The following is a 12839-nucleotide window of genomic DNA, read 5'->3' on the forward strand; positions in this document are numbered from 1 at the left end:
GAGTCAAACTCAGTTTATGATAACTTCCTCTTGAATCATATGATAAATGAAAGAGCAACTAAAATGCCAACTTTCTTACGAGTAGCAGAACTTCCCAAGAAAACGAGATACAAGGTGCTACTGGAGTTGTCAGGGAGAATCCAGGTGTTTTTTAAATCTCTAAATATTTTGGCATACCATGCCTATACCCCCATTCAGGATTGCGCAGTTGGTGGTTTACTTCTGTCTAGAAGACTTGTGCAAGCTTGGCAAGAACTGAGATTTGTTCGACTTGGATTTTTTAAAAATTATTATAGACTAATTACATGGGATACAGTTCAGATGCAAGCCGGTAATCAAAGTACGGCTTTATGTTTAAGTTTTTTCCAGATTATGAGTCTAATAAAAAGTAATTATATTATTCTGAATGAGTCTGCATATCAGATTGCTAGACAGATGGCGATCAAGACATTGGAGATACGCAAACTGTACCGTTTCTTGCACCATAGCAAAGAAAAAGTAATTTTGGACAAATTGCAGAAAATGTATTCCGAGAGAGGATGTAAATTTAATTTAAAAGAATGGCCATCGCTCTGTGAGCTGAGTTACAAAGGGTTATGGGGAGCCAATTTTAAAAGAATACATTTTTTTTCAAGATGGTTGCTGTATTATACGCTGTAAAAATTATATAAGATGTATTCCACTGTGAGTAACCACTGTTTTAGATGTAATAAGCAGGATGCAGGTGGTTAGGTACATAAGAACTACTACAAACCTAGTGGTGCAACATGGGGGCAGAAACCACAATCCTACTAATCATCTCCAATTGCAGGAGAGGACTTGTGTCCAAGCTCAACCCTCAACAAAAACACTTGCCTTCAGTAGTACCCCTTTACAACAAACAAATGATGGACGGAATGCTGACAATGCAGACATTCTCCCCCAGTCAAGAGATCTGGGTTAAATCCATCGTTCTTTTGCCCACTACGCCACCCCAGTTCAGACATGGCCATATGCAAATCAGTCTTGACACTGTGCCTCATGGGAACAGTCCAGCCCGAACTGCCAAGCCATGTCTTCCCTGGACCGGAATCAAGCATCCTAGGACCGGTTTCTGGCTATCAGCCGTCATCAGCCAGGATAGCTTGACTCCAGTGGCGTAGTGAGCACGGGTCCCACGTCTGGGAATACCCATCCCACTTGGGGCGAAAAGCGTTACAACAAACAAATGATGGACGGAATGCTGACAATGCAGACATTCTCCCCCAGTCAAGAGATCTGGGTTAAATCCATCGTTCTTTTGCCCACTACGCCACCCCAGTTCAGACATGGCCATATGCAAATCAGTCTTGACCCTGTGCCTCATGGGAACAGTCCAGCCCGAACTGCCAAGCCATGTCTTCCCTGGACCGGAATCAAGCATCCTAGGACCGGTTTCTGGCTATCAGCCGTCATCAGCCAGGATAGCTTGACTCCAGTGGCGTAGTGAGCACGGGTCCCACGTCTGGGAATACCCATCCCACTTGGGGCGAAAAGCGTTACAACAAACAAATGATGGACGGAATGCTGACAATGCAGACATTCTCCCCCAGTCAAGAGATCTGGGTTAAATCCATCGTTCTTTTGCCCACTACGCCACCCCAGTTCAGACATGGCCATATGCAAATCAGTCTTGACCCTGTGCCTCATTGGAACAGTCCAGCCCGAACTGCCAAGCCATGTCTTCCCTGGACCGGAATCAAGCATCCTAGGACCGGTTTCTGGCTATCAGCCGTCATCAGCCAGGATAGCTTGACTCCAGTGGCGTAGTGAGCACGGGTCCCACGTCTGGAAATACCCATCCCACTTGGGGCGAAAAGCGTTACAACAAACAAATGATGGACGGAATGCTGACAATGCAGACATTCTCCCCCAGTCAAGAGATCTGGGTTAAATCCATCGTTCTTTTGCCCACTACGCCACCCCAGTTCAGACATGGCCATATGCAAATCAGTCTTGACCCTGTGCCTCATGGGAACAGTCCAGCCCGAACTGCCAAGCCATGTCTTCCCTGGACCGGAATCAAGCATCCTAGGACCGGTTTCTGGCTATCAGCCGTCATCAGCCAGGATAGCTTGACTCCAGTGGCGTAGTGAGCACGGGTCCCACGTCTGGGAATACCCATCCCACTTGGGGCGAAAAGCGTTACAACAAACAAATGATGGACGGAATGCTGACAATGCAGACATTCTCCCCCAGTCAAGAGATCTGGGTTAAATCCATCGTTCTTTTGCCCACTACGCCACCCCAGTTCAGACATGGCCATATGCAAATCAGTCTTGACCCTGTGCCTCATGGGAACAGTCCAGCCCGAACTGCCAAGCCATGTCTTCCCTGGACCGGAATCAAGCATCCTAGGACCGGTTTCTGGCTATCAGCCGTCATCAGCCAGGATAGCTTGACTCCAGTGGCGTAGTGAGCACGGGTCCCACGTCTGGGAATACCCATCCCACTTGGGGCGAAAAGCGTTACCACAAACAAATGATGGACGGAATGCTGACAATGCAGACATTCTCCCCCAGTCAAGAGATCTGGGTTAAATCCATCGTTCTTTTGCCCACTACGCCACCCCAGTTCAGACATGGCCATATGCAAATCAGTCTTGACCCTGTGCCTCATGGGAACAGTCCAGCCCGAACTGCCAAGCCATGTCTTCCCTGGACCGGAATCAAGCATCCTAGGACCGGTTTCTGGCTATCAGCCGTCATCAGCCAGGATAGCTTGACTCCAGTGGTGTAGTGAGCACGGGTCCCACGTCTGGGAATACCCATCCCACTTGGGGCGAAAAGCGTTACAACAAACAAATGATGGACGGAATGCTGACAATGCAGACATTCTACCCCAGTCAAGAGATCTGGGTTAAATCAGTTCGGGGTGGACTGTTCCCATGAGGCACAGGGTCAAGACTGATTTGCATATGGCCATGTCTAAACTGGGGTGGCGTAGTGGGCAAAAGAACGATGGATTTAACCCAGATCTCCTGACTGGGGGAGAATGTCTGCATTGTCAGCATTCCGTCCATCATTTGTTTGTTGTAACGCTTTTCGCCCTAAGTGGGATGGGTGTTCCCAGACGTGGGACCCATGCTCACTACGCCACTGGAGTCAAGCTATCCTGGCTGATGACGGCTGATAGCCAGAAACCGGTCCTAGGATGCTTGATTCCGGTCCAGGGAAGACATGGCTTGGCAGTTCGGGCTGGACTGTTCCCATGAGGCACAGGGTCAAGACTGATTTGCATATGGCCATGTCTAAACTGGGGTGGCGTAGTGGGCAAAAGAACTATGGATTTAACCCAGATCTCTTGACTGGGGGAGAATGTCTGCATTGTCAGCATTCCGTCCATCATTTGTTTGTTGTAACGCTTTTCGCCCTAAGTGGGATGGGTATTCCCAGACGTGGGACCCGTGCTCACTACGCCACTGGAGTCAAGCTATCCTGGCTGATGACGGCTGATAGCCAGAAACCGGTCCTAGGATGCTTGATTCCGGTCCAGGGAAGACATGGCTTGGCAGTTCGGGCTGGACTGTTCCCATGAGGCACAGGGTCAAGACTGATTTGCATATGGCCATGTCTAAACTGGGGTGGCGTAGTGGGCAAAAGAACAATGGATTTAACCCAGATCTCTTGACTGGGGGAGAATGTCTGCATTGTCAGCATTCCGTCCATCATTTGTTTGTTGTAACGCTTTTCGCCCTAAGTGGGATGGGTATTCCCAGACGTGGGACCCGTGCTCACTACGCCACTGGAGTCAAGCTATCCTGACTGATGACGGCTGATAGCCAGAAACCGGTCCTAGGATGCTTGATTCCGGTCCAGGGAAGACATGGCTTGGCAGTTCGGGCTGGACTGTTCCCATGAGGCACAGGGTCAAGACTGATTTGCATATGGCCATGTCTTAACTGGGGTGGCGTAGTGGGCAAAAGAACGATGGATTTAACCCAGATCTCTTGACTGGGGGAGAATGTCTGCATTGTCAGCATTCCGTCCATTATTTGTTTGTTGTAACGCTTTTCGCCCTAAGTGGGATGGGTATTCCCAGACGTGGGACCCGTGCTCACTACGCCACTGGAGTCAAGCTATCCTGGCTGATGACGGCTGATAGCCAGAAACCGGTCCTAGGATGCTTGATTCCGGTCCAGGGAAGACATGGCTTGGCAGTTCGGGCTGGACTGTTCCCATGAGGCACAGGGTCAAGACTGATTTGCATATGGCCATGTCTAAACTGGGGTGGCGTAGTGGGCAAAAGAACGATGGATTTAACCCAGATCTCTTGACTGGGGGAGAATGTCTGCATTGTCAGCATTCCGTCCATCATTTGTTTGTTGTAACGCTTTTCGCCCTAAGTGGGATGGGTATTCCCAGACGTGGGACCCGTGCTCACTACGCCACTGGAGTCAAGCTATCCTGGCTGATGACGGCTGATAGCCAGAAACCGGTCCTAGGATGCTTGATTCCGGTCCAGGGAAGACATGGCTTGGCAGTTCGGGCTGGACTGTTCCCATGAGGCCCAGGGTCAAGACTGATTTGCATATGGCCATGTCTAAACTGGGGTGGCGTAGTGGGCAAAAGAACGATGGATTTAACCCAGATCTCTTGACTGGGGGAGAATGTCTGCATTGTCAGCATTCCGTCCATCATTTGTTTGTTGTAACGCTTTTCGCCCTAAGTGGGATGGGTATTCCCAGACGTGGGACCCGTGCTCACTACGCCACTGGAGTCAAGCTATCCTGGCTGATGACGGCTGATAGCCAGAAACCGGTCCTAGGATGCTTGATTCCGGTCCAGGGAAGACATGGCTTGGCAGTTCGGGCTGGACTGTTCCCATGAGGCACAGGGTCAAGACTGATTTGCATATGGCCATGTCTAAACTGGGGTGGCGTAGTGGGCAAAAGAACGATGGATTTAACCCAGATCTCTTGACTGGGGGAGAATGTCTGCATTGTCAGCATTCCGTCCATCATTTGTTTGTTGTAACGCTTTTCGCCCTAAGTGGGATGGGTATTCCCAGACGTGGGACCCGTGCGCACTACGCCACTGGAGTCAAGCTATCCTGGCTGATGACGGCTGATAGCCAGAAACCGGTCCTAGGATGCTTGATTCCGGTCCAGGGAAGACATGGCTTGGCAGTTCGGGCTGGACTGTTCCCATGAGGCACAGGGTTAAGACTGATTTGCATATGGCCATGTCTAAACTGGGGTGGCGTAGTGGGCAAAAGAACGATGGATTTAACCCAGATCTCTTGACTGGGGGAGAATGTCTGCATTGTCAGCATTCCGTCCATCATTTGTTTGTTGTAACGCTTTTCGCCCTAAGTGGGATGGGTATTCCCAGACGTGGGACCCGTGCTCACTACGCCACTGGAGTCAAGCTATCCTGGCTGATGACGGCTGATAGCCAGAAACCGGTCCTAGGATGCTTGATTACGGTCCAGGGAAGACATGGCTTGGCAGTTCGGGCTGGACTGTTCCCATGAGGCACAGGGTCAAGACTGATTTGCAGATGGCCATGTCTAAACTGGGGTGGCGTAGTGGGCAAAAGAACGATGGATTTAACCCAGATCTCTTGACTGGGGGAGAATGTCTGCATTGTCAGCATTCCGTCCATCATTTGTTTGTTGTAACGCTTTTCAGTAGTACCCCAGCAATTGCAATACAAGCAAGCATGTACCAGTATCAACAATATTTCCCCTTGCTGGTGATAAATTGCAGCAAGCTACAAATGTTGCAGTGATATTATCAATGATATCATAAAAGACGCCACAAGTGATGTAATATGTGGAGTATTTATCAGTGCATGGCAAGGGCGCCAGTTATAGTTACCTTAGGACACAAGTTATAGTTACTTGATAACTATAACTATAACTGGTGAATTTCTGTGGTTTTAGAGTTTCAAATGTTACGTTGTTACTGAACATTTCACCTAACAATAATTTTACTTTAACTTTTGTTCCTTTCAGTGAATATATATATAGGTAGCTTAAAATCGATCTTAAAATAAATGAGTTGCATTATTTAGTTTTGAATTAATATTAATTTTACATGATTTTTATTTATTTCTATAGATATTTAATTTACATTTAAATTTTCTAATTACGTTTCTTCAAAACTAATTTTATAAATAATTACAAGGCCTAGATAAGGCTGCAGCTAGCATAAAGAATCTCAGACGTCCTCCATGCCTTCTCTCTTGATTGTTTGCCCTTCTGCAGCAAACAGATAGTTGGGTGTTGATGAGGTATTCTGTGCTTGTCTTAACAGGTACAGGATAAGTCATTTCAAACAGGGTATGGCTGATCGGCCACTCATACATAGCCAGGGCACAAAGGTAGGCGACTTGGAGTTGCCCAGGACCGGGTGCCATTTTGCAGAACACAACTATAGAATGGTGCTGAGACCCAGGAATGAAGTGGAGGAGACTCATGCAAACAGTGGAGTGGGCAGTCAGAGAAACCTCACCAAATAACACAGTAGTAATTCATCAGTGGGAGAATACCATAGCATCCCTTGGGAAGAGGAAGGTGCTGATCAGGATTACAAAATATTTGCTAGAGATTTCAAGGATGCTAGGCAGGATGACCATAGTGTGGTCTGAGTTAATACTAAGAATGACAAGGAGGGGGTGGAGTTTAACAGCAGGGTAAAGAGATTTAGGTGCTATCTGAACATAGCGGTCAGCAAATTTTTCAGGAGCGTGGGTTCGAGTTCGTCAGACATGGTTTGATCAGCCTAAGAATGATGGAATACTGCGCAGGTAACGGGCTGCACTTAACAGACAGGAGTCAGGACATGTTCTAGGGTTCCATCATAGGGGCTTTGAGAGTAGCAGGATGCAAATATTTTTTTTTTAAATAGAAAGTTAGGGTGAGCTCCCTGGGATGGTAACCCCAGGGGTGGTGTGACCATAAGCTCTATGGTCAGGAGCCAGCCTGGGGTTTGTCCAGTGTGCATAGGTTACAGTGGAGGCCTGCGCACAGAGTGGGCTTATGTGGGCTGGAGTGTAACTCGGCTGATACAAGTCATGGTTGGGCATGCAGAAAATGGTGGTGATGCAAAATGTATTGGTGGGGGGACTTCACTGATGCCATCCCTGTTCCTACTTCGTTGTCCTTGAAGGGCAAGAGTGCAAAGAGTCAAACAAAGGAAGGCTGGAGGGCGGGAATTTTCAAATGAGACGTGCAGAGCGCCAACCAGTAATGGGCAGAGGACCCAAACAAAAGAGTTGAAGGGCACGCAGCGAAAACAGATTTAAGGAGTGTGGGGGTGCGCCCTACCTGACATACCCAAGAGGCAAGGCACTGTCATACCACCTACTTACGCCTGAGAACTACAGTAAGCTTTGTGACAGGAAGTTCCACCTTCAGGAGTTGGGAGGGGGCACTCCTCCCAGCACACAAGTCAGGGGCGTAACAAAGGGCCCCGCAGCCCCTGCAGTGCGGGGGGGCCCGAGCTCCAGGGACCCCCCTCAGCACAGTACCAAAGCCCGAGAGCTCCAGAGTGACCTCCACTGACTGCACAGCTCTTAACTTGGCTGCTGGCTCTTCTCGTCCGACAGGCTCGAGGGGACTGGGTCAGCTCCCGGCTGGCTACAATGTTTCACCCGATACCACGCATTCTTTGACGTCATGAGCCTGCCCCATGATTTATTTTGCCCAATCAGCGTAGGCGCCGTGAGTGGGCCCGGCTGCGCGGCATAGTTTCTGTTGTTGTGCAGCCAGCACACTGGGCCTGCCGCTGCAGCTCTCAGCACGCGGCCCGTGTCGGGGTTATGATTCGGCTGTGGTGGTGCATCAGCATGACTGCCTCAGCTTAGGTCTCGCCTGCAGCGAGTCCAATGCAGCCAGTTCTGCCAATGCTATGCAAGTCGGTCAGAGAGGAGTGTCCGATCTGGACTGCGGCCGCGGCGCTGCCTGGGACTGTGCAATCGTCGCAACTGGCCTTACCGTCAATGGAGCTCTGCGCTGACAAAGTAAGTGAAGTGTCATGCACTGTTTCTTCTTGTCTTCCAACTGTAATTTACTTTTAGGAGCAGCAAGTCATTCAGCCTCTGTACAGTTACATACAACAGCTCTGTATGTAGTCTGCACAAAGTTTAATTCAGCCGCGCAAGTAAAGTCAGTGCAGCACTGCAGCAGAATATAAAGAGAATTTAGATTATACAATACTCTGTGCTATCAGTGAAGGGTCGGCTCGAGCCAGTCTGATTGGAATTTACGATTAAGAAGTCACACTTGCATGCCCTCGATGTCTAATTATCGTGCACATCAAACGGAACATGCCTCTGTGAGTGAGTGTATTTAAGGACATTTAACAGGTCCGGACCGGCAGGCAGTTTTGGCCCGGTGGCGGCAGTGGCACCTTTATTTGTCTGACTTTAGCCCAGTTAATATCCTGATGCGCAGTGTTGTCTCAGTGAATGTTGAGCCGTTTAATAGCGCTAACTCAGCCCGAAGGTATTGGAGGGCTTCAGCCGAATGATCGGGGTCTTGTGTTTGAAGGGGCAGTCAGACCCTCACTCCACAGCACCACCATGCTCACAGGTGTACCGAGAGAGATTGTGGCCCCTGTGTATGTCCACTCACATGCAGGGGGCTCAGGGGTGCCGTCCCCTCCGCTGTCCCGCTCGGCCTTTAGCAACACTGTTCAGCTGCAATTTTATTAGCGCAGCAGGCTGGGGTCACCAAGCCATTGCCTCCACACTCCTGGGGCCAAAGGGGGAACCCCCAGGGTGTCGGTTACGGGTGCCACTCTCTCTGCTGCCCTGTGCCCGCACTTCATCTTTAATGACTAACTCAGTCTCTATTTTACCAGCGCGGCTGCGTGACTGCCAGCTCAGGCCTTGGAGTGTCAATCCGGAATGGCTGGGCCTTTCTGTTGCTACTTCTTCTGTCCTGGGGGTTGGGGGGGGGTAACCTCTAATGTATGAGTACTAACCCCCTCAGCTTTCTTTTAAGTAAGGATACTGCTAGATGGGCCCCGCCACCTGAGAGCTTCGATTTCTGATCCTGATTCCATCTGTATGTTTCAGAAGGACTGAAACATTAATGATAAGTGAGGCAAAGGCGTTCATTAACTCTTGGTCAGGCATTCTCCAAGGTGAGGGTACAGGCCAGTCTGCCCATAGCTGCCAAGGTTTCAGATTGCTATATGTGACATTTTCATAATTTCATTGTAATTATGGGTCAGTCACCGCAGTTGTTTTAAGATCTTAGAGTTCCTTGGTCTAATCCATTTCTGACATTTTTATGTTTCCCTTTCTTCATTGCTTGATTTTTTTACTCGCAAGAAAGTGTCACTCATACTCGTCGAAATGTCACTCATAATTGCATTGAAATTTTAAAAATGTCACACATAGCAATAAGTCTGAAAGGGGGCTCCTCCATGCACTTTGCAGGGGGGCCCCCTCAGGTTTCGTTACGCTACTGACACAAGTAGAAGGTAGATAGAAGATGCTTACCTGGATTGCCTTAATGCAGGGTACACTAGTGGTACGAGATTAAAAGGGGGTCCTCGGCACAAGACATAGTACTGTAAGCTACAGGCAAACATGGTAGCAAGTTGAGCCTACCCACACCTGACATGGACTGAAAAGAATATTACTTCAGTGTCATGCATAAAATATGGCAGGCTGCCTGCAAGGGGCAATGAGAATTAAATTGTTGAATAAACTGCAGCCTTTTACTCCCAAATGAGTATCATGAGTGTTGAACGGTACATTAACTGGTTATACACGCAATACAGCAGTAAGGGCTAAGTGCACGAGTTACCATGATACCCATGATTTAGTTCCCTCAGATGTTTTATGGCATTCCTTGCATTGTCTTCAGGCAACCTTTACAGACCATTAAAGGTTTGGAGTTGTTTTTTTTGCAGCCACTGCAAAGAATGCTTAGAAAACCTTGGAGTGGCTGAGGATTAGTGAGACTTCATGTGCCACAGGGCTTAGAAATTCTGGTTGTTGTCTGTTTGTATGTAGTAGGCTGATGGGCTGTACTTTACTGGTGTCTGCATCCTCTCCTCGTGTTTCTATTTGTTCCTCTCACCCGCATGCAGAGGCAGCTGGGGTTATCATACATAACAAAAGTCACTGCATACAGATGCTCTTATACCATCTGGGTTTTCTTTTTTTTTTTTTTGATTTCAACAAGTTTTATTACACATTTTTTATAAGGAAGATACAGGAACACATTAGTAGATCTCTAACAGGGCTTACAACGTCACATCAAATTACTAGTGTCACCCTGTTCTGTGTGTACCCTTCTTATGTTAGTGTTCCAGAGTGAAAAGAGAAAAAGAAAGAAAAAGAAAGAAAGAGGAGAGCTATGAGGTGAAGGAAGAGATAGAGGACAGGCACGCGAGAGTTTTAGTACATATACATTTCGTCTGACATTTGGATCTAAACATTAGATCCTGGGTACAGTCCTGATTGGGCGTTACAACTTTTCGAGGAGCCTGGATGTGTCCTCCTGGTCCACACGTTTTTCATGGGGGCTCAAAATAGTCTAGAAACGTGTCCAGTGATCCCCACATCCTTCTTGAGGCCGGTTTCCAGGGTCAACTCTGTAGGGATAAATTGTCTGCTCCTCTGAGATGCGTGACCCAATTGAACCATCCTTTATACGATGTCGTGGAAGTGTCTTTCCAGTTTGTCAGGACCATTTTCACTGCTGCTGTCAGCAGTAAGTCCAGAAGGTCCCTGTCCTCTGCTTACTTCAGGTCCTTGCCCATAATCCCGTAGTGATAGTGGAGAATTCTTTAGTTACAGTGCAGTCAAACATTTTGTTTAAAAACTTAAAGATTTCACCCCAGAATGTATTAAGAGCTGGGCAATACAGGATAATGTACCATCTGGGTTTTCTGTGCATATGTGTGTTTGAATCGAAATAGGCCCAATATTAATTCCCATTACCACCTCTCGCTGGAATTACTGTTACAGAGGTCCTGGTAATCCGGGAGTGGGAAAATAAAAGGGATTCCAAATTTCTGGGGAATAACATACAGGAACCCCTTTTTCAACGTTGATTGCTGCATGTCTACTCCAGGTCTTTTACACAGAGATGTTGTCTGTTTCCAGCAGCCAGAATCACAGAGTGAAGACAAAATTTATCATTCCCATGGGACTGGTAACTCCTGTTAGGAAGGATATGTCTGGGCGTGAATGATGCCGAATGTGAGAATGACAAGACATGTTGTGCAATGTTGTACCGTTTTCATGGCAGTTTATCACACAGTTGACCTGGTCCACAGCATCTATGGCAAACATCCACAGTAAATAGGTATGGGCTGGGTCCTCCTCCAAGGACTGCAGTTCTACTATGAGATGCTGATGTTATGAGATTATCAGTCACATTAACATCATGTTTTGAGCCCTTTCTTTCATTCATTGATACATTATCAGCCCCATTGAGGATCTGGTACCGCTGGTGTGATAGATCTGTGTCTCAATGGTGACCCACAGGCCATTGTTGTTATGTTGCAGGGGATCACAGCGGCATTTCCCTTGTTCTTTATCCTACGAAAGAACACTTTTATCACACTAGTATACAAGATAATAGCTTCTGAGATCCAAGTTCCCTTAAAAAAAACAAAAACAACATGTAAACAAAACAACACTACATAAAGCACAGACAAAACGTATCCATGCAGAGACATATTAGTATTTTTAGGCGCTGTACTTGCTGCTGGACAAACAATTTATGGGGGTTGTAGTGGCATCGGCGATGGCAGTAAATCTTTTTGTAACGTTTGATTTGTTATTTGCAAAATGACTGCAGTGTGATTTTCAGTGATTTCTTGCAAATTATGCAGCCACTTTTCTCAGCTGGACGCTCCTTCTTTGACTTTGCCTATCATTAATTGTCACATGTGCCACACTAAACGTTGACTGCTTTGTACATTTTGCCCCGTGCCCAGGAACCTAATGTGATAAAAGCATCACTAAATTCTGTTGTTGTCGTTTTCTGACATTTATGCAGAATTCTAAGCATCATTTTATGTGTGCATGTACTCAGGGCCGGACTGGCCGTAGCGGCACCCGGCGTTTCCCCGGTGGACCGGAAGGGTGGGGGGTGTTTTTGGTACAGGGGGCCGGTTTTGCAGCAGTGCTGCAATATGGTACTGCATGTCTTCCAATAAGATAGCATGTAATTGGGTACTGCAGACATCTGTTTTACATTAAAATACACTAGCTAGCCGCTTCAACAATAATTCATTGCTTGTTTTCATTTTTCAGTTTGGCATTAACAAACGCCTTAACGCGGCATTTGTTTTTGCTCTAAAAGCTAGATATAGATTATATCTAATAAGGGCTGTGATGTGAAAGTTGTGCTACCATTACTTCGCAGTCATTTCTTCGGAAGTAATAATACCGCGGTTTATAGGTCGGGGGTCATTTCACCGCATGGTAAGTTTTCCTGCCTTTACATCAGGAGTATTTTACATTTAACACTATGGGGCATATTTACAATAACTGGCGCATCCCTGCATATCAGCAGGTATGCGCCAGTTATTGTGCACCACAGCTCCGCCACCATGGCGCACCATGGGGCAAAAACGGCACAGATGCGTGACGCATCTGTGCCGTAAAAGTGGCGCATTGCTGGAGTTGGGTCGCAAGCACGACGCAGCTCCAGCAATGCTCTGGGGGGCCCTATCTTGTTAATGCTGTGTCAATCCTTACACCTGCTTCAGGCAGGCGCAGGGTTTTGACGCAGCATGGGCCTAAAAGTGACTTAGTGAAATCTTGTAGATTTCACTCAGCCACTTTTAGGAGGCGTTCCTGCGCCGGAACGCCCGCCCCCACCCCGCAGGAATGCCTACATGT

This window comes from Triturus cristatus, chromosome 2_1, assembly GCF_964204655.1.
Source record: "Triturus cristatus chromosome 2_1, aTriCri1.1, whole genome shotgun sequence".
Taxonomy (NCBI): Eukaryota; Metazoa; Chordata; class Amphibia; order Caudata; family Salamandridae; genus Triturus; species Triturus cristatus.